The sequence below is a fragment of the Thermobia domestica genome, chromosome 3 (genome assembly GCF_964235325.1).
Source record: "Thermobia domestica chromosome 3, izTheDome1.hap1.1, whole genome shotgun sequence".
Classification (NCBI taxonomy): domain Eukaryota; kingdom Metazoa; phylum Arthropoda; class Insecta; order Zygentoma; family Lepismatidae; genus Thermobia; species Thermobia domestica.
Genome location: NC_137456.1, coordinates 174,791,428 through 174,810,718, shown reverse-complemented (window position 1 = coordinate 174,810,718; position 19,291 = coordinate 174,791,428). Strand labels below are relative to the sequence as shown.

The window sequence follows — 19,291 nt, the reverse complement described above, 5'->3', positions numbered from 1 at the left end:
TGGAGGTCTGAAGAAGTCAAAGTCACCAATATTAGGCCTCCCTAAAGAAACTTGATTATTACTTTCTGCACACATTTTATCAGATCGAGATTCCTCAGACACAGACTGTACCACGTCCAAAACATTATCTAAAGAATTTTCATCCTCAATTTCGGTCAACATTTTTTAGAACCATAGTCCGATAGTTAAGGAACCTCCTCCACATGCAAGCAGGATTTAGAAACAGAATCTTCCTTTTTCCCCATCGTCACCGTTTTCTAAATCAGCATCAGGTTGAAACTCACGTTCCTCGAATGTATGAGATTGAGGCTCCTTCTCCAACGTATTTTCAGATTTTGCCAAAAATGCAGTAATTTAAGTGAATGAAACGGCACATTCGTCACGATTTTTAGTTTTTTTCATTAAACGATATCCATGGCCTGATTTTCTTTTCTTTGCTCCTAAGTTTTCTGAATTTCCTTTTTGGCTTTTATCTTCCATTTTTTAACTAGAATAGGAGAGAAGATTGATTGTCATCATGCAATAATTTTGACATTTTTCGAAAATTTTTATTGTGATAATTTTTGAACTGCTCCAGATTTTGAAATTTTGGGACGTGAAAAATGTTTTGATTTTAAAAACAACTTACAATAAATTTATAAGCTTTAAGTTATGTGATTTTACTCAAATACTCGTGTAAACCAATAAAACGAACATTTTAACCAAAAAAAAACTTGAAACATTTGGATAAAACAACCAATTTGAAAAATGTTTAAAATGAAAAATTTATTCATATCTTCTTCCATGGCTAAAGCAGTTCAGAAGTATCACAATAGAAATCCACTGCCAATAAATTACTGAATAAAATTTCAAATATCTCAAAATAATATTAAGTTCGACAATCAATAATGCAAATAAATTTACTTTGTTATTTTTTATTTTTATGTGGGTCCGTTTAATTACTTTAGCTACGGTGCATTTATTGTGTGAAACTTATGTTATGACATTATAATAATTAATGTATTAAGTAGATGTGCTTAACGCTAGCATTAACAAGGGTGTGGTTGAGGGGGAAGCTCAGAGATTCAACAAATTTGTCTTGTTTTTTTTTTTTTTTTTTTTTTTTTAAAAAAACCTTCCTAACAACCGACAAAAAATCTGAAAATTTCGGTATTGTCAGGCTTCAACTCATTGATGATACAGCATACTTGGTTTATTTTTTATGTTTATCTTTTAATAATTATAAATTAAATAATGCTAAAAATGTGCCTTTTTAGTAGTAAAAGGCTATATACAGAAATATGTAAATGTTAGGGAGCTGAGCCCCACTTCCATCTTACCACAACTAAAATGTCATTTTCAAGTCATTCTTTGATTCGTGACCGCCCTTCAAGCCATTTGATGTGCATGTTAATCACAAACAGTATACAGTTTTTGCAGCATTATCACTTGTCTAAAGTCACAGTACAGATGTTGCAAGTATTATATTCTGTATACATTATGTATTTGGGCATCATATAATTCTGTATATATATACTTTTTCAATGTGCATATATAAGTAAAATAATCTATCTACTATATTATAAATGCCATTGTATGTTTGTATGTGTGTATGAGCATGTTTCACATCTCCTCCTAGACGGTCCAACCGATTTTGAGCAAACTCGGCATAAATATTCTTTGGTACCAAGTAATGAACACTGTCGGGGTTAGCAATCCCCAACTCTACCCTTTGCAGAGGGGGATGGGGGTGGAAACTTGAACCCAATGCTATTTAAATGGGGGTTATAACAGTAGGAATGGTTTTAATGGTATAACGTAAGAACGAGAAAAATAATTTTAAAGAAATTTTGGAAACATGTAGGTTATAGTGTGACGTAAAACAACCTTGGTATATAACGCCACTAGCGCCCCTAACGGCGGGAGTGGGAGGGAGATACATGTAACAATGATACAAAATGACCGAGATTAGAGTCAAATCAATATATTTCGAAGTCACTGAGATTATTAATGGTACCACCAAAACCTAAAACAGAAATGGCAAGGCCGTAGGCCGAGTAAAGACGGGATCTGGGGGTGGAGCAGTGGTGGTAGGAGGGTTGATTTATAAAAATCATCCAAAATGACCGATATTATAGTCAAATCTATAAATTTCAGGGTCCCTAAGATCATTATAATGACATTCCCAAAGCCAAAAACAGAAAGAGCGAGGCCGCAGGTCGAGCAAATACTGAGATTTGGGGCCTGAGCGTGGGGTTGGTAAGGGTATATGTAAAAATCGTCCAAAATGACCGATATTAGAGTCAAATCTATATATTTAGGGGTAAATTAATAGCATTTCCAAGCCGAAAACAGAAAGAGCGAGGCCGCAGGCCGAGCAAATACCGGGGTCTGGGGTGGATCCCTAGCTGGCCAAAGGCTAGCGAATTTATAAAATAATTATGTAGCTTTGTTTTGTTTTGTTTTTTTTTTTTTTTTAGAATGTGTTCAGAGAGAAAACTGTGCGTCTTCCCGAGGCTAAGACGGGTCTTAGCCCTTCCCGTGGAGGGCGCAAAGGCACTGATGTGAGGAGGGCGCAGCGGCCATCGGGCCGGTACTTGATATGGCCAGTCCACCCCTGCCTTCATGTGTTTAACAGCCACATTTTGTGCTAGAGTAAGTTGTTACGGAATTTCAGCCTGAAAATTACTGAAATTTTTATCTGATAAAGATAAAAATATAAATCCAAAATTAATGAATGCGTACACAGCATCTTTAGAATTATTTATCCACACATGGCAGGGGTGAATCCATGGGGGAGGGGCGATTGCCCTCCAGAAGAGGAGACTTTCTTATTTTATATATATAAAAACCCATCCCAAAGTTTGGAGCCTTTAAAAGTAGCAGTATGACAAACCACCGCCCACCCCCAGAAGTCGGTCCTGGATCCGCCCCTGGAATTGAGTGTTGTACAAGTTAGAATGATGTAGTAATCATTGAAAGAGGTTGATAAAATTTTTAAAAATGAAATATTTAAGTTTAACGTCCCACGCTTATGCCGGTTAGGCTAAAGGAGACGGTGAAATGAAAAATGAGTGAAATGGTGGAATGAAGAAAGTGGGAGGAAACGGGAGAACCCCGAGAAAACCGACGAGCACAGTGTTTGTCCACCACAAAGTCCTCACGGTGCGAGCTGGGGTCGAACCAGGGACCCCAAGCATCGGAGGATAAAATTCAAGTATTATTTTTGCACAAAAAATGTAAACTTGCATTATGATCGAAAAGAGAGTGAAAAAGCATCTATATATAGTACAAGAGTGAATTATAGTTGAAAAGTTTCTATTAATACTCTCTTGTACTTTGTGCGCTAATTGCAGTATTTCCTTGTCAATATGTGTGGATAATTGGTTCACCGGGTATGTAATACAAATGGACTTGTGACCTCTATATCTTGTAGAATTTCGCCTTAAAATCTTAATTTATAGCTTGAACATGACTTATGTGTGTTATCACTTTGTAAGCAAATAAAGCTGTCCATTTTATTTGTACGTTAACATAGAAAAAAATACTTGAATCTAAATTAAAGAGTAACTTCATAATGTCTTGAATTATATACAAAAATATTATTGGAGCTTCAGTAAATAATTAGCGATGCTGTCTCTGATATCGAAAATCAGTTTTGCTCCAGTTGGTGTAGATGCGACTCAGGATCTACGCTTATTTATTGTGGTTGCGAGAATAAAATGAAAAAAATGATAGCAGACCATATTTAAGTAGTTCTCGTATTCTATTAGTCTAATAGTCAACCAATTATTAACGAATTGATTTCCTTAAACACGACATGCCTTGTTTATTTTTGTGCAACACTTCATTTTAATGCGACTGTCTTGCAGATGGTACCCAGAAGAAAAAGTTCTTCGAATACACGAAAAAAGAAAAACGGAGTATTAATAACTCAGTAAGTCCAGGGTTAAAAGTGAGGAGGGATGTCATCCCCCCGCTTCCAGAAAATATCCATGGAGTCGTCCTACTTTCTAAAAAAAAATAATAATAATAAAAAACAATGGGCAAAGATAGGCATGTGGGACGGCGTGACGTCATGTATCCCCTTACCTTTTCAGATCCACTTTTACCTCTAAGTCCATCAGTTTACTACACCACTCTACAATATGAATTGAATGAACTCTGTAATGGGTTTTCTCAGTGTGAAAATATTAGGTCTGCAAAAGTAGTGACCGTAGTCCAGTGCTTGCCTTGTTAGAACTTAATTGCTAAGATTTTATTCATAGATAGACTCAATGATAGATTACAGTTTATACTGAAGCGATATTAGGTAAAACTACTGCTTGAATAATGATCAGAAACATTACATGGGATCTTATTGCAGGCAAATATAATCACCGGGAATCGAAGTGATGTTCAGAATTGGCAAGATGTATGTGAAACAATACTTACTAGCAATGACAAATTGTTGTAATAGTGTGTAGAACGTTACTATGTTACAGAAGGATAAGTGTTTAAGTTCAGGTAATAATTTACAACTATTATTTAATTAACTTTCTCCGGGACAGCGCGAACGCAGTCCCGACTATCAAAAATTACGCGCCCGAGATACCCACGTTTGGGGTATTCGCGAGGGTCAGCCCAACCGAAGTGCAATGGAAGAGCCTCGCCCCGGGGGAACCGCCTTACTGATCACGGTAACCCCTACGCCAGGTAAGTATGCTTGCTGTGACGCTCATTTTCATTATCAGGCAGACACTCATCTTATCTTTAATCGCGAACTGAATCTTATTTACAGCTTTAGAGAGTCATGCACAGAATTTGAATCTGTTAAAAAGAATTTGAAGGTAAGGTAACATTTACTATGCAACTTATAACACTGTTTACTGCTTTCGACAGTTTTCTTGGAATTTCCTCACAGCCATGGTAAGAGAGTTGTGCTGCCATCTAGTATTATTCCTGTAATACTTACAATAGATAGTTACAAGTAACAGAAGCAGAGCAACTAACAACTTGACCACTATCATGGAGGCTTAAAACCAGATTCTTTTTATCTATTTATTTACTTTTACAATTACACATCATTCTCCATACTAAGTAGATCCACAAACGCTCATGCCGGAATGATTTGGGTCAACGTAATGCAAAATAAGCGTTCTAGTTTATGATAATATTATGCATGACAGTTGAATGTTGCATATCTTGTGTGTGTTAGGCCGCACCTCCAATGCGCCCGAATGGGATTGCGAACTTCGAACTCAACTGGGTCCAAAATCGGGAAATGCGAATTACATAAATGTATCTCTTTTTAAAATACAATTCAAATTTTGCGCTTGAAAATGCATATCCTAAGCTTTTGGGATAGCGGTAACAACATATTGCCACTTACCGCTTAACTAGAAAAATAATTTCTACTTCCTGTCATACCGTGCTGCGCTACTGTCAGAGTATAATTTTACAATTACCATACTCATTAAATCCACATGAGGCTCACTCCGTAACGGTTTGCGTCAATGTAACGAAACATCTTTTTATTTGTGGCTCCGTACCAGCCTTCCAAAATAGTGGATGGAGTGTAAGACAACGCAAAACATTCAAGAATCAAGTGCCACATATTATCACAAATAAAAAGATGTTTCGTTACGTTGACGCAAACCGTTACGGAGTGAGCCTCATGTGGATTTAATGAGTATGGTAATTGTAAAATTATACTCTGACAGTAGCGCAGTACGGTATGACAGGAAGTAGAAATTATTTTTCTAGTTAAGCGGTAAGTGGCAATATGTTGTTACCGCTATCCCAAAAGCTTAGGATATGCATTTTCAAGCGCAAAATTTGAATTGTATTTTAAAAAGAGATACATTTATGATAAACCCAGCCCAGCCTCTCTTATAACTGTTAATCTGTTAGCGAGGATCAGGTGTAGCACACGCACTTGTGAGCATCACAGACGTACGTTATTTAGAGGATTGACGAGAGTTAACGCTTTCGGAGGGTCGCTTATATTTTTGGACTATTGTCATCATCATCTTCATTTTCATAACTTCATTTCTCACTCTTGCCTAATTACACGGTTAGGTTGTGCTGGTCCTCGGACCAATGCACAGGAACCTACCCCCGTATGTGGGGCCACCGGCTCCTGGTCCTTCTGAAGTAGACCGTGAAAATGTGTCTCGTTCCGGTCGTACCAGGCATCTTTCGTGGGGCAGTCAAATCAGTCTGCGAGCAACTAGACCCAGAGATCGTACAGATTCTGGTGACTCCACTCATTCCAGTAAACGACCTCGCGATAGATCTCGATCTCCTGTTCTAACTACTAACCTAGACTCAGCAATGGACACGGCTTCCGCTTCATCTTCTAATATCTACAACGCCAAGGAACCAATATATACGTTTCTACTTACCGATTTCGACACCAAATACACCCATCCTAAGATGGTGTTTCTGCAGATTATAAAGTACCTACCACGAGCCAGTATGGAAAATATCATTAAAACACGCAATGGATTTATCATTCGTTCGAAGGACCCAAATTTCGGCACAACACTCCGAAACAAAGCTTCTTATGAGATCTTCGGCAAAACTGCGAAACTAACAAAACAAACCGATAGGAAAACAAAACAACCACCACCTCCTCGAAAACCACCCATGTTCTCAGTTGTTATCAGAGGAGTGATACCAGAAATAAGTGACGAAGAGGTTCTAGAAGAACTCAAACAAGAGGGAATTGACGTTAACAAATGCATTCGCATTAAAAATAGTAATGGCCCCACTTACATGGTTCGCGTTCTCTCTCAAAATCAAACTTCATTAGACTATCTCTTAGCTCATGGAGCTCCTATCTATAAAAAACTCCATCGTGTTGAACCTTCTAAGACGACAGGGCCTCTACCACTCCGGTGTGAGAAATGTCAAACATACAATTCACACTTTACACACCAGTGTCCAAATGCATCTAAATGCGGGTATTGTAGTGGACCTCATGATACAAAATCCTGTAAAAATCAGCAACAACCACCAACTTGTTCTGTGTGTAACGACAATCATCCAACCTACAGTTACCGATGTAAGGGTAAACCCCAAGCACAACCAGAACGCCCAGAACTCACAGTACCAATACAAAGCTTCGATAAAACCACACCACCCACTCAGTCTATCGCTCAGCCTCTCACTGTCGAAGATCTTCTTCGTTACATTACAATAGTACTCCAAAATGTGTTTCCATTCCAACGCGAGCACATTCTTCGTGTTGCCATTTCAACGGCAAAATCTCTGTTCAATCTACACTTTACTGCAACATACTCTGGTAATTTTGTCCACTTTCACATCGCACCTCTAGAAACAGCAGTCTAAAACCAACATGGCAATATACATAATGGCTTTGACTTTACTCTTTGTTAACATCAGATCTTTTCCTCAACATAAAGTACATCTAGAGCCTCTCTTGCTAGAAGAAAAAGTTGATATAGTACTTCTGAATGAGACAGCTTTAAAACCAGCCATTTCTGCGCGACTTTCCGGCTATCAACTTCAACGATGTGATTACCATTATGCACATGCGCGCGCTCAAGGAGGAGTACTGATTGGCTTTTCACCAAGACTTCCTTATCGGCAATACAATCCTCCTGTGTTTGCAAATCTACCTGAACATCTTTTCTTCTCTATTTATTATCCTTCTCTCACAGTTAATGTCGCTACCATCTATATCCGCCCTGGTCATCCAATTCCGTTCTCGTTTTTCGATTATATAGCACATAATTTTAAAAACATAATCATCATGGCTGACATAAATATTCATAGCAGAAGTGCCAGGGAAAAAGAACGCTTTAAGGAATTTATTTCCACTACTTTAGAGCTTTATATTCACAATCTTCCGGCTCCCACTAGACCAGCCAGTCAAACATCCCCGGATGTAGTAATCACTTCCTTATCGATTGCAAATGACTGTGAGCTGCAGGTTCTTGATACGATTGGAAGTGATCATTGTCCAATCAAACTGTCCATTACGAAGGCTCGCCCATCTATACAACAGCTAGAACCTCATATTATTCACCGTTATGATAAAGCCGACTGGCCTCAATTCCGGCAGTTCGTTCATAACCAGGTCTCCACTCTTCATCCACCAACTTCTGAACAAGAAATGTATTCCACAGTCAATCACATCACAGACATTTTACATGCCAGTGCTCAACAAACCATCCCTGAGGAAAAAGTTTATCCTTCTAAACCTAAATTGCCTCCACAATATCTGTCTTTAATACAAAAATCACGGCAACATTTTCGTGAATACAAACTAACTGGAAACGAGGAGTGTCTTCGTTATCACCGGAGATGGCATCGCACAGTAACTAATTATCTCATAGCCTATAAACGTCGAACTTGGATCAGTGCATGTAATAAACTAAATGACGAAGCATCTCCCAGTCGGTATTGGAAATCTTTCCACAGGCTCACAGGCAGAAGTACCAAAATTTCGTATCCTTTGTTAGACAATGGTGTCCCTCTCTTTACTGACCTACATAAGGCCAACGCTTTTGCAACAGAATTACAGGCAGTTTTCACGCCTAGGATATCACCTCATTCTCATGACAATATAGACTTAGCTACTATTCCCGCTCTACAACCATCACTTTCACACATCATTGATGATGAAGATCCTCTTACGTCACCCATCACTACACATGAACTCCAACGTACACTTCAGAAGAAACGCAACACCGCGCCAGGGATTGATCGAATTTCCTATCGGCTACTAAAAGAGGCTCCGCTTTCTTTACTCACGTTACTTGTCGCAGTTTACAACTTTATTCTCCGCACCGGTTTTTACCCACTGGATTGGAAGATTTCCAAAATATGCATGTTTCTTAAACCTCATAAACCGGCAGGAGACGTAAGTTCTTATCGCCCTATACAGCTCACAACAGTCTTTAGTAAGCTGTTTGAAAAAATACTGGTACAAAGGCTTCATCTACATATCCAAGAACATAATTTATTGCCCGTACACCAAGCAGGTTTCAGGCCAGCATTTTCAATTAATGACCAATTACTTCGTCTGTCAACACTGATCACCAATCAGTTTAACAAAGGCCTTCCATCTTGTCTCGTCTTAATGGATCTCGAAAAAGCTTTCGACAAAGTTTGGCACTACGGGCTCATTCGAAAGTTGCAGAAATTAAACCTACCGACCAGTTATTTACGTTTCATATATACCTTTTTAACTAATCGGATCGGATATGTCTACATTGGATCTGCTGTCTCACACCTTATTTTTCCCTATTCTGGTGTTCCTCAGGGTTCCGCGCTCAGTCCACTGCTCTATATACTGTACGCCTCCGATATACCTCAACCCACGCAGAATGTATACTTATTCCAGTACGCTGACGACACAGCCTTTCTAGCTCTGGGCAAGACCATGCATCAGATCAGCACACGTTTACAGTCAACTCTCGATCATTTTATGCAATGGTGCAACACATGGCGATTAAGTTTAAACGCCGCCAAAACGCAAGCACTAGTCTTTCTACCTCCTAAACGCCGCTCGAAAGTTCATCGTAACCCACGGAACCTTAATGTTACTCTGCAAGATCATCAACTTCGTCCAGCTCCTACGGCTACATATCTCGGGGTAGTTTTTGACTCTAAATTAAGTTGGAAAGCCCATCTAGAGAAAATAACGCAAAAGGCTAATTTACGGCTCAACCTATTACGGCGTCTCACAGGAACCACTTGGGGATTACACGCACCTCTCTTAATTAATACATATAAAATGTTCCTCAGGCCCATTTTAACTTTTGGCCATATTGCTTGGTGCAATGCTCCAACAAAGTTCTACGACAGATTATCCATACTAGAACGACATGCCATTAGAACTGCATATCGCATAAAGTTGCCATATCCGAACTTCCTAACTTATGAACACATAAATTTTCCTCACCTTATCCATCACCTTGCCGACATTCGCTTGAAATACATAGTCTCTCGCCTGCCAGTCTCTCATCCATTACTTCTTGATACCTTACAAGCTGATGCCGAAACTGACGCACCGTATAAATATTTGCATACAGCGTTAAACGTTCTTATCACGTTATATATCAAAAACGCAAATCCTACAGCTGAAGAACACGACATCTTTCATATATATCATATACCTGATCACCTTCCTCATTTATTTCCATTTTAGCACAATGTCTCAGTTCAATACTAACTTTGGGCTTTCCCCTTGTTGCCATCAGTCTCGAGTCGCCCCGAGACAGAAGAACTAAACTGCATTCGTTTATCTAACACTATGTTTGTGACTGTGGCGTGTAAGCACTGCATTTCATTTGACATCATCATGTTTATTTCATAAAGCACAACATACACCTTCTATACCAGTTCCCTTTATATTTGCACTATTTAGATTTGTATTTTGTTTTCTTGTATCCATATGTATATTTATTCACTCACCTGATATTTTTTTGTTGTTATTGTTTCTTACTTTTCAGCACTATTTTTTCATAAAACTGCACTTAGACCATCATATATAATTTAAAACAACAATATCTACAATTCTGTGCCAAAGAGAGGGCGTAACCCTCTAATGGCTAGGGCTAGGAGTCATACACCGAATCATCTAATTTTGAGAATGAAAATTGATGAATAAAGTACCACCTGAAACTCCCTGACCCTTCACCCTTAAAAAACAGCAAGCATACTTACCTGGCGTAGGGGTTACCGTGATCAGTAAGGCGGTTCCCCCGGGGCGAGGCTCTTCCATTGCACTTCGGTTGGGCTGACCCTCGCGAATACCCCAAACGTGGGTATCTCGGGCGCGTAATTTTTGATAGTCGGGACTGCGTTCGCGCTGTCCCGGAGAAAGTTAATTAAATAATAGTTGTAAATTATTACCTGAACTTAAACACTTATCCTTCTGTAACATAGTAACGTTCTACACACTATTACAACAATTTGTCATTGCTAGTAAGTATTGTTTCACATACATCTTGCCAATTCTGAACATCACTTCGATTCCCGGTGATTATATTTGCCTGCAATAAGATCCCATGTAATGTTTCTGATCATTATTCAAGCAGTAGTTTTATCTAATATCGCTTCAGTATAAACTGTAATCTATCATTGAGTCTATCTATGAATAAAATCTTAGCAATTAAGTTCTAACAAGACAAGCACTGGACTACGGTCACTACTTTTGCAGACCTAATATTTTCACACTGAGAAAACCCATTACAGAGTTCATTCAATTCATATTGTAGAGTGGTGTAGTAAACTGATGGACTTAGAGGTAAAAGTGGATCTGAAAAGGTAAGGGGATACATGACGTCACGCCGTCCCACATGCCTATCTTTGCCAATTGTTTTTTTTTTATTATTTTTTTTAGAAAGTAGGACGACTCCATGGATATTTTCTGGAAGCGGGGGGATGACATCCCTCCTCACTTTTAACCCTGGACTTACTGAGTTATTAATACTCCGTTTTTCTTTTTTCGTGTATTCGAAGAACTTTTTCTTCTGGGTACCATCTGCAAGACAGTCGCATTAAAATGAAGTGTTGCACAAAAATAAACAAGGCATGTCGTGTTTAAGGAAATCAATTCGTTAATAATTGGTTGATTATTAGATTAATAGAATACGAGAACTACTTAAATATGGTAACGTTCTTCAAACTATTGCAACAATTTGTCACTGCTAATAAGTCTTGTTTCACACATCTTGCCAATTCTGAACATCAATTCGATTCCCGGTGATTATATTTGCCTGGAATAAAATCCCATGTAATGTTTCTGATCATTATTCAAGCAGTGGTTTTATCTAATATGACTTCAGTATAAACTGTAATCTATTAATTTAATATATTGGATATCTCCAATATATTAAATTTTCTTCTTTAAATAAAATTAAAAAAAATATTAACGAGTCTATAGATCAATAAAATCTTAGTAGTTAAGTTCTAACAAGGCAGGCACTGGCCTACGTGAAACGTTGTATTCTTAAGAAATTTACGATTTTTTGCAGATCTAATGTATGCAATTGGGGAAAAGTAATATACTGTATTACATAATGAACTAGCACCTTGGCTACCATTGGAGAAACATTATCATCCGTATGAAACTAAACATGCAAGAGTTGATAGCAAGAACAATGTGTGTGTTTTATCTTTAACAATGTCTATTTCAACAAGTGTTGTTTCTTATCTTATGCTATGCTTGAGTTTCCTTGTAACTATAACGTTCATGCCCTGGGCGATGGAAACCCGTGCTTGATTCCCAGTGGGAGCTCGTGGAGCTTGGATCTTATGCTGTAACTGCTTTCCGGATCTGCCTCCCTGCTATCCCACAAACGAGTACTTTCAGGAGATCTGAACTTATCTGGTTAAGACATCAAAGAACATTTCCGAAAAGGGATTAGAGAACTTTTCCCGGATCGCCCTCAGGTCTCAACAAGGAGATAAGCATCAAGCACCGAGAGTTGAGAAATCTCGTCTCGAAATAATCATGAACATCCAGATGATCGCTCAGACCACGACACACAAAAATATCATTCACACATGCAACGAAAACACACAAATAAAATGGCACTATGCTTATTTATTAAATGCACTATGTGTAAAAAAAATATGTAGAAGAAAACAATCACAACACTAAACACTGATATGGGTATAGACACTTCACTATTTCCACAAACAAAATTACACTTCACATTTCGCAATATAATAGCCCTTTACTTTTTGTATCACATATGTATGTGGATGAAATAATATATATGGAGGTTCACCACAAACACTTTTCTCACACCACTCACTAAGCACGTGAGGGTTAACACTGTGGGGTAACACTAAAGTAATCGCACGATGTAAGTTCCTGGCTGCTGTGAGGAGAATTCGTAAAAGGTTGATAATAGTATCCTGCAGGATGAGCGCAGACAGTTGCACTATGTAAATCAGGATATTGGTAGGCCCGTTTACTACTTATACGCAGAGGGTCTGAGGACCCAGGACTTCACTAAAGGGGGGCTAGCCGTTGCACAAGTCTTTAGTAAGCTATGAGACGTATGTCCCTTTACTTAATTCTGTAGCGACTTAAACGAACGTGTTCGCTACTTTGATACGCGGAGTAAAACTTCTAGAGTTCAAGTGATCCAGGTGTAAGCTGGATTGACCAACTGGTCAATGTTGTCAGTTGATTTTAAAATGTAATTAGGTTAAGTCACCTGTACGGATATGCAAATTAAATGTTAAAAGAATCTGCGTTAACCCACAGTTCACTGGTCACAATGTATAAGGAGGGGTGAGTAATTCGAGCGTGAGAACTTCTAGGTAAAACTAGCTGAACGATATGGTTGGCGACGGTGAGTCGTTCAAAGACCTGAAAGTCTGCTCTGACCTGCCGCAGTGTTTCCATAAATAATTGAATAAAGCACTTAATTCAGTTCCAAATAACTATAGAACATAGTCTTTCCATATTAATGAGTAAGGAAGAAACACTGAGGATCCAAGTAATAGAAATACGATTTTTCATACATACAGTTCACACATAATGCATGTGGTCTTTGTTACTCACTAAAATTCTCTCACAGTGAAAAAAATATTTCAGATATATGTAAGCAGGGGCGGATCCAGGGGGGGCGACGCCCCCAGAAGAGGAAACTTTCTTATTTTATATATATAAATAAAACTCATCCCAAAGTTTGGAGCCCTTAAAAGTAGCAGTATGACAACCCACCGCCCCCCAGCAGTCGGTCCTGGATCAGCCCCTGACACATGGGAAAATATATTGAAGACAGCAATTGTGGCTAAGAAGATGGCAGACTGGACGGAATAGACTGTTTAAATGCAGTTAACATGCAGTGACTGAGAGCAGTATCACCTTTGTCAGGGGTGTAGCCACGGGGGGGGCCCATCGGGGCCTGGCCCCCCCAAATGACCAGCTTATAAAACATCATCGTAAGATTACCTTGCTTCAGTCATTTAAAAATAACAAAGTTTACATATAATTAATAATTTACGGTAAAATAGTATGGAAAATACTATTTTTAACATACCAATAGAAAAATAGTGTAGTATCCAGGGGCGTCGTTAAGGGGGTAAAAGTGGAGCTTTCCCCCCCAAAGTTCACAATTTCTTAATAAGTTGGCAAATTAAAATACCTAGTTGGTAATTTGAAGAATGCCGTTTTGTTCGTGCTGCAAATCATTATCAGTTCTTTTTTAGACTTGGCATAAATTTTGTGTAGTTTCCTATCTTGAAATAAATTGATATATTCGTTGAAAGCTTCTTTACTTGTTGTAAGTAATCAGTGCCTGATTTACGTATAACCTAAACAAGCTATAGCTTAGGGGCCCCGAAAACCTGAAAGAAACTGGATATCAATTTCCAATGTACAAGAAACTCAATCAATAAAATAAAATTTACATATACGTAGGACGTAGCAACAGTGCTTCCTGTTGTGTAGGCTACTATGATGTGTATAATGGTGCCCCTTCTGCTAAACTGCTTCCTAAAATATCATTAGTTTATCCATTTCTGTATATAGGGTGCCTACGTTCACCGGGACACATAAAGGGCCTCATTACTTTCAACAGTTTAGGGCCCCACTAAACCTAAATCCGACTCTGCAAGTTATCACACTTCACTTTTGTTCATTTGATATTCCTATACATTTTGAAGAATCTTTAATGAAAAATCGGGAAATTGTACCATTGGCAAAAGCTGAATAGAGGTGGCGTGCATAATTAAATCAAAGACAGAAGAAGCATTTCGGTTGCAGGTAGAGTTTTGGACGCAAAAGAATTTGATAGAAGAGCGTATACAAGACAACACGCAGATTGTGGAGATTAATAAGAAAATAATAAGAATTAATAGGCCTATTAATAAAATAAGAACAAGGCAGTGACTGGTTAGTATAAACTTTTTACTATGTATAGTATGTAAATTTGACAAATTTAAGAGTGTTTTCCCAATAGTAAAATATCAAAGGGAAGTAGATTTTGATACCAGAGTGAATATATTGTGTAACCGTATCTGCTTTGTGTGTGAATAGACCTTTGCCTTTGAACAAAAAGTGATCATATTAATATGAATATGAAATAATCTGAAAACAATAGATTATTTCAGTTGTTTTGCAGTAAGACTCTATTTACAGGGCTTTTCGACAAGGGAGAATTGAACAAAATGTGTTTTGGGAATGGTATCACAGTTGATTTCTGGGGGTGTTGTTCGGTGGGGAGAAAAGCTACAATGGATGTCAAGCAGTGCGTGCCTTGTGGTTGGGCGACAGCCCCGGGTGCAGATGTAAAGGGAGACGAACTTCGGGAGGAAAATGCATATGTGTACACATGTATAAATGCAAGGAAAAAAGTAATTAGAAGTGCTCAAAATCAAGAGAAAGCAGGGATTAATTTTGAAAATTTTCTACCGCTTCGCGCCAAGTATGGTAGCGCTTCGCGGCTGGTCTGTCGATCTCACTCATATGTACGAGGGTACCGTCGTATACTCTCCCCCCGGGCGCTGAGTTACTACGGCAAGGCACTGGAGTCAAGTCATTTCGTCGCTTCCGCTGTGAACCTAAGTGCAAGATGCCAAGTCAAATTTTGGGGTTCGAAACAATACATCTGCTGGGTGAAAGCATAGACCGGTGTGTGTTTCACTTCATTTTCATGCAAATGTGTTGCCTTTCCTACCTTATTTTTAATCCCGTAAATGCTTCTTTCGAAAGTTAAACAAAAATTGCAATTCTTCCTTCTTCCGCATTTGTAAGTCAAAGCATATGTTACTTATGTAGCTCACAGGGCCGCAACTATGGGGAAGGAAGTGAGGCACGTGCCCCGGGCGCGTGGTTGGAGGGGCACCTAAAAGGGAGGTTATATATTAGTATTTTTCCTGCATGTATTTAATATATTTCATCAGAGTGCGAAATCATGAAATCGAAGTGGGAGGAGACGAGGACTGAAGAGTTAAAAAAAAGAAAAAAAAAACTTCGCGCACTTTTATGCTTCAAAGTTTCGATATAGGAAGTTCGCGTATTTGGGCATCCAGAAGTAGTAAACTATACAAAGTTAGATATTACTAGTATACCGCTGATCACTAGTTCATTTAATAATTAAATATGAAATACATGTAAAATTACATATGAATTACGGCAATTACTTTGGAAACTTCTGACATTATTTCAGTGTATTATCTCCCCCAGCAAGGATTTAGTGAGGGAATTTTGTTCAAAAATATTCAGTGCGATGAATTCCCCTGTTCCCCAAGGATTTCGCACCCTGTTTTTCACAATTTCACTATTTCAATTCGATAATAAATAATGAATTTAACGTAGAATCAAATCTCATATTATAATATGTATTTTAGTGCATCTTCTCTAACTATATACATTATTCATTTTGGTAGAAAATCATTCTACAAAGACATTCCCTCAGGCTTTCTCCCACTCCTCTGCCAGAGCCTTTTTCCGCATCCTACCTAACAAGATTCGGCGTTTTACCAAACGTCCTTAAAATATGAAGTAGATAAGCTAAGGAGGTATTAGCCTGGTCTCTCACTGAACCCCTCAATTGAATGTTTATGTAAATTATATGTCCCTATACCACAAGCAGTAAATGTAGCCTACCTTATTTTACATTTTTAATGCATTTCTACAACAGATTATAGCTTCAGAGGTCCTTGTGAGGATTGGGTGACGCCTAACCTAGCCATTAGTTGTGAAATTAGCAGTTGTGCATCGTGCATGGTGATAATGATCCTGAGTTGAGGTGTAAAATTGCACTCGAAAGTGGGACAAGGGCTGTTCGTATTCGTATCTCAGACGAGGCATGGAATGGGACGAATATGAAAATAAGGTTGCTGTAATAGATTTCCACAGGGTTGGTAAAAGTGAGACTAAGACTTTCGAAATACTTTTCATTTTTTAAAGTAAGACTTGGCATTTTTTAAAATCAAAACTTGGCAATGTCAAGTTTCACCCCCCCCCATCTTGTAATGCTCGCCACGCCGCTGATGGTATCTCTTCCTTATATCGATCGGAAAGTAGCATGGTATAATTTTTCTGTGGCAGCAGATTACACAATTTACTGCGATTTTATTTCACAGTTTGATGACAAACGTTCTAACAAGATACTATAAATACTACCATAAAACATTGGTATTAAATTAATTTGTAAGTACATTATATTTTTATATGCTCTACCTCGTGTTTTATAAAACATTTTTTATAATATAGAAAATTTGGTGAAAAATAAAGTTTTTATTTAATTTTTCAGTTTGGATTTCATTCGCCTTTTTAAAATGCTACTTGGTGTAAAACAGGAAGTAAGTTATAGCTGTTATTATAACATGTAAACTGCAACTTTTGAAAATCGTTGGATACACTGCAGAGTGACGCTCTCCGTTCCCCTGTCCCACCGCGCTTACCTAGAAACTGATGTAAACACTACACTAGCGCCCTCCACGAAAAACCGCACTAATATCCTGGTCAGGTAATAATAAAATAATCATGTTTGTTTATTCACGAATAATAAATAAATATTTTTGTTAGGAAATGTTAAAGAAATTAAGTGCAATTCCAAAGAAAATCAATCTTATGTAGATAGGTTCCGTGTACAAAAGCTTAAACTGTAATAGTTACGCACAAAGGTATAACATTTGGTCCGGGAGAGTAGTTCTGGGTTAAATATAATAAAAACTATCTGGAATATAATTTATGGAGAAAAAGTATAATAATAATAATAATAATAATAATAATAATAATAATAATAAGCTTAAAAAGCAGTGGTTTTAGTGTTCCGGACTCAAAAACACTAGCCGCAACATATTTTTTGGCTTGGCCCCTCCTCAGAAACGACGGGCCCCCCCTACATTAACCTGCTGGCTACACCCCTGACCCTTGTCGATTAAACTTCGAACAATGAACGTTTTGCGCTGGCGATTGAAGTATAAAATAAGTAGTAGTTGAAGCCTGTCACCAGGAAAAAGACGTTCTTTTTTATTGAAAGTGATATTCAAGAAATTATTTACATAATATATGCCCCCTCTTGAATATTTTTTAAAATGTTTTCTTTTTCCTCTGGAAGCTAAACAACCAATAGGACGAAAGAATGGATGTGATTTTAAACTCTGTTGTTTGTTTAGTAAAATTAATTGGCTACACAAATCTTCCGAAAATCTCACGTTTTTAGGTGAAATATACTAGTTCTTGCAGGCAGAATTTTTTTCAATCTAAAGAAGAAAAACCGGGACAAACAGGCGTCCCGAAAGCCTTTTTCGGAACAGTTAATTCCTTCATTGAAAACCGGGACGCCGGATACACCAACTTGTCTATTAGTGTTTTAAGCTTACTAAAACAAAATCTCGCAATTAGATACTGTTTTGAGTATTTATGTTTATATAGCGTGGGAATGTTTTTATCGATAGGAACATTCTACGTTAGTAATGCCAAGTTACAAAGTTAACATAATGTCGAAAGTTTTTGAATACAATAATTTTATTAAAAAGAACATTAATCTCTGAAGAAGACATTACCGTTTTAAAATTATATATTTACTGTGTTACATTGCCGAAACACTAACACAGTGGCTAAATATACAATTTTTAAAACTGCAGTAGATTGTTCAGAGTTCATTATTTTATTTTACTTTCTAAGAAATCACAAGAGTGACAAGTTTTCAAGTAATATTTTACATAGTGAAAAAAAAAAAACCTTCCAAGAAGAGAAATGGACTGTGATTATTGAACATAGATATCCACATTCTTGTTAGTTATCTTCTAATATAACGACAATGTGCAGAGGTGTCCACAGAGGATCATGAAACGAAATAAATCAATGGATGTTTCTGTGAGGACAACAATCGAGAAAACTATTAGATCAAAGGTTAAAGCAGTAAGGAACTAACTAAAACCTGTAAATCTACATAAAATCAATATTATTTAACCAAGAATACATTCAGGGAAAAAAGGAAGTGAAAGAAGTAAGGCAGTTGATGAGCAGTGGTGCTCCTTCACGCGTCCTTGCTTAGAATAATAATATTGCGCCGAAAACGACCGGGGTTGAAGGATTCCTCCAATCAGGGAGAAATCTTTAAGCCGCGGAAATTACAAAGCAAATAGAAATTTGGTGAAATCCAGATATAACCGGATCTGAAAGTTACTATGGACTAGTGAGAGGGGGTGAGGGAAGGTTTAGTTACCTGACTAAATTCGTCATTGGTCTGAAATTAAGAAAATTTATATACAATGACGGAACTATGTTTCGGTATGACGTCAGCATGGTAAACCTTGTTACTATTCAACTTGTATATGCGAAAATGGGATTTACAATTAATCAAAATATAACTAAATA

At 37.7% G+C, this 19,291-nt stretch overlaps 1 protein-coding gene and 2 non-coding genes across 4 annotated transcripts in view; 1 reads left to right on the top strand and 2 right to left on the bottom strand.

Annotated features, from left to right (window-relative positions):
- Positions 1–19,291, bottom strand: part of LOC145680871 (cell division cycle protein 20 homolog) — a 101,357-nt gene that overhangs the window by 47,553 nt on the left and 34,513 nt on the right. The gene's annotated exons all lie outside the window — the stretch shown is intronic.
- LOC145682445 (U1 spliceosomal RNA) lies at positions 4,521–4,682 on the bottom strand. The gene has a single exon (XR_014130909.1). It is a non-coding gene; the product is annotated as a U1 spliceosomal RNA (small nuclear RNA).
- On the top strand, positions 10,652–10,813 carry LOC145682444 (U1 spliceosomal RNA). Its single transcript, XR_014130908.1, has one exon. It is a non-coding gene; the product is annotated as a U1 spliceosomal RNA (small nuclear RNA).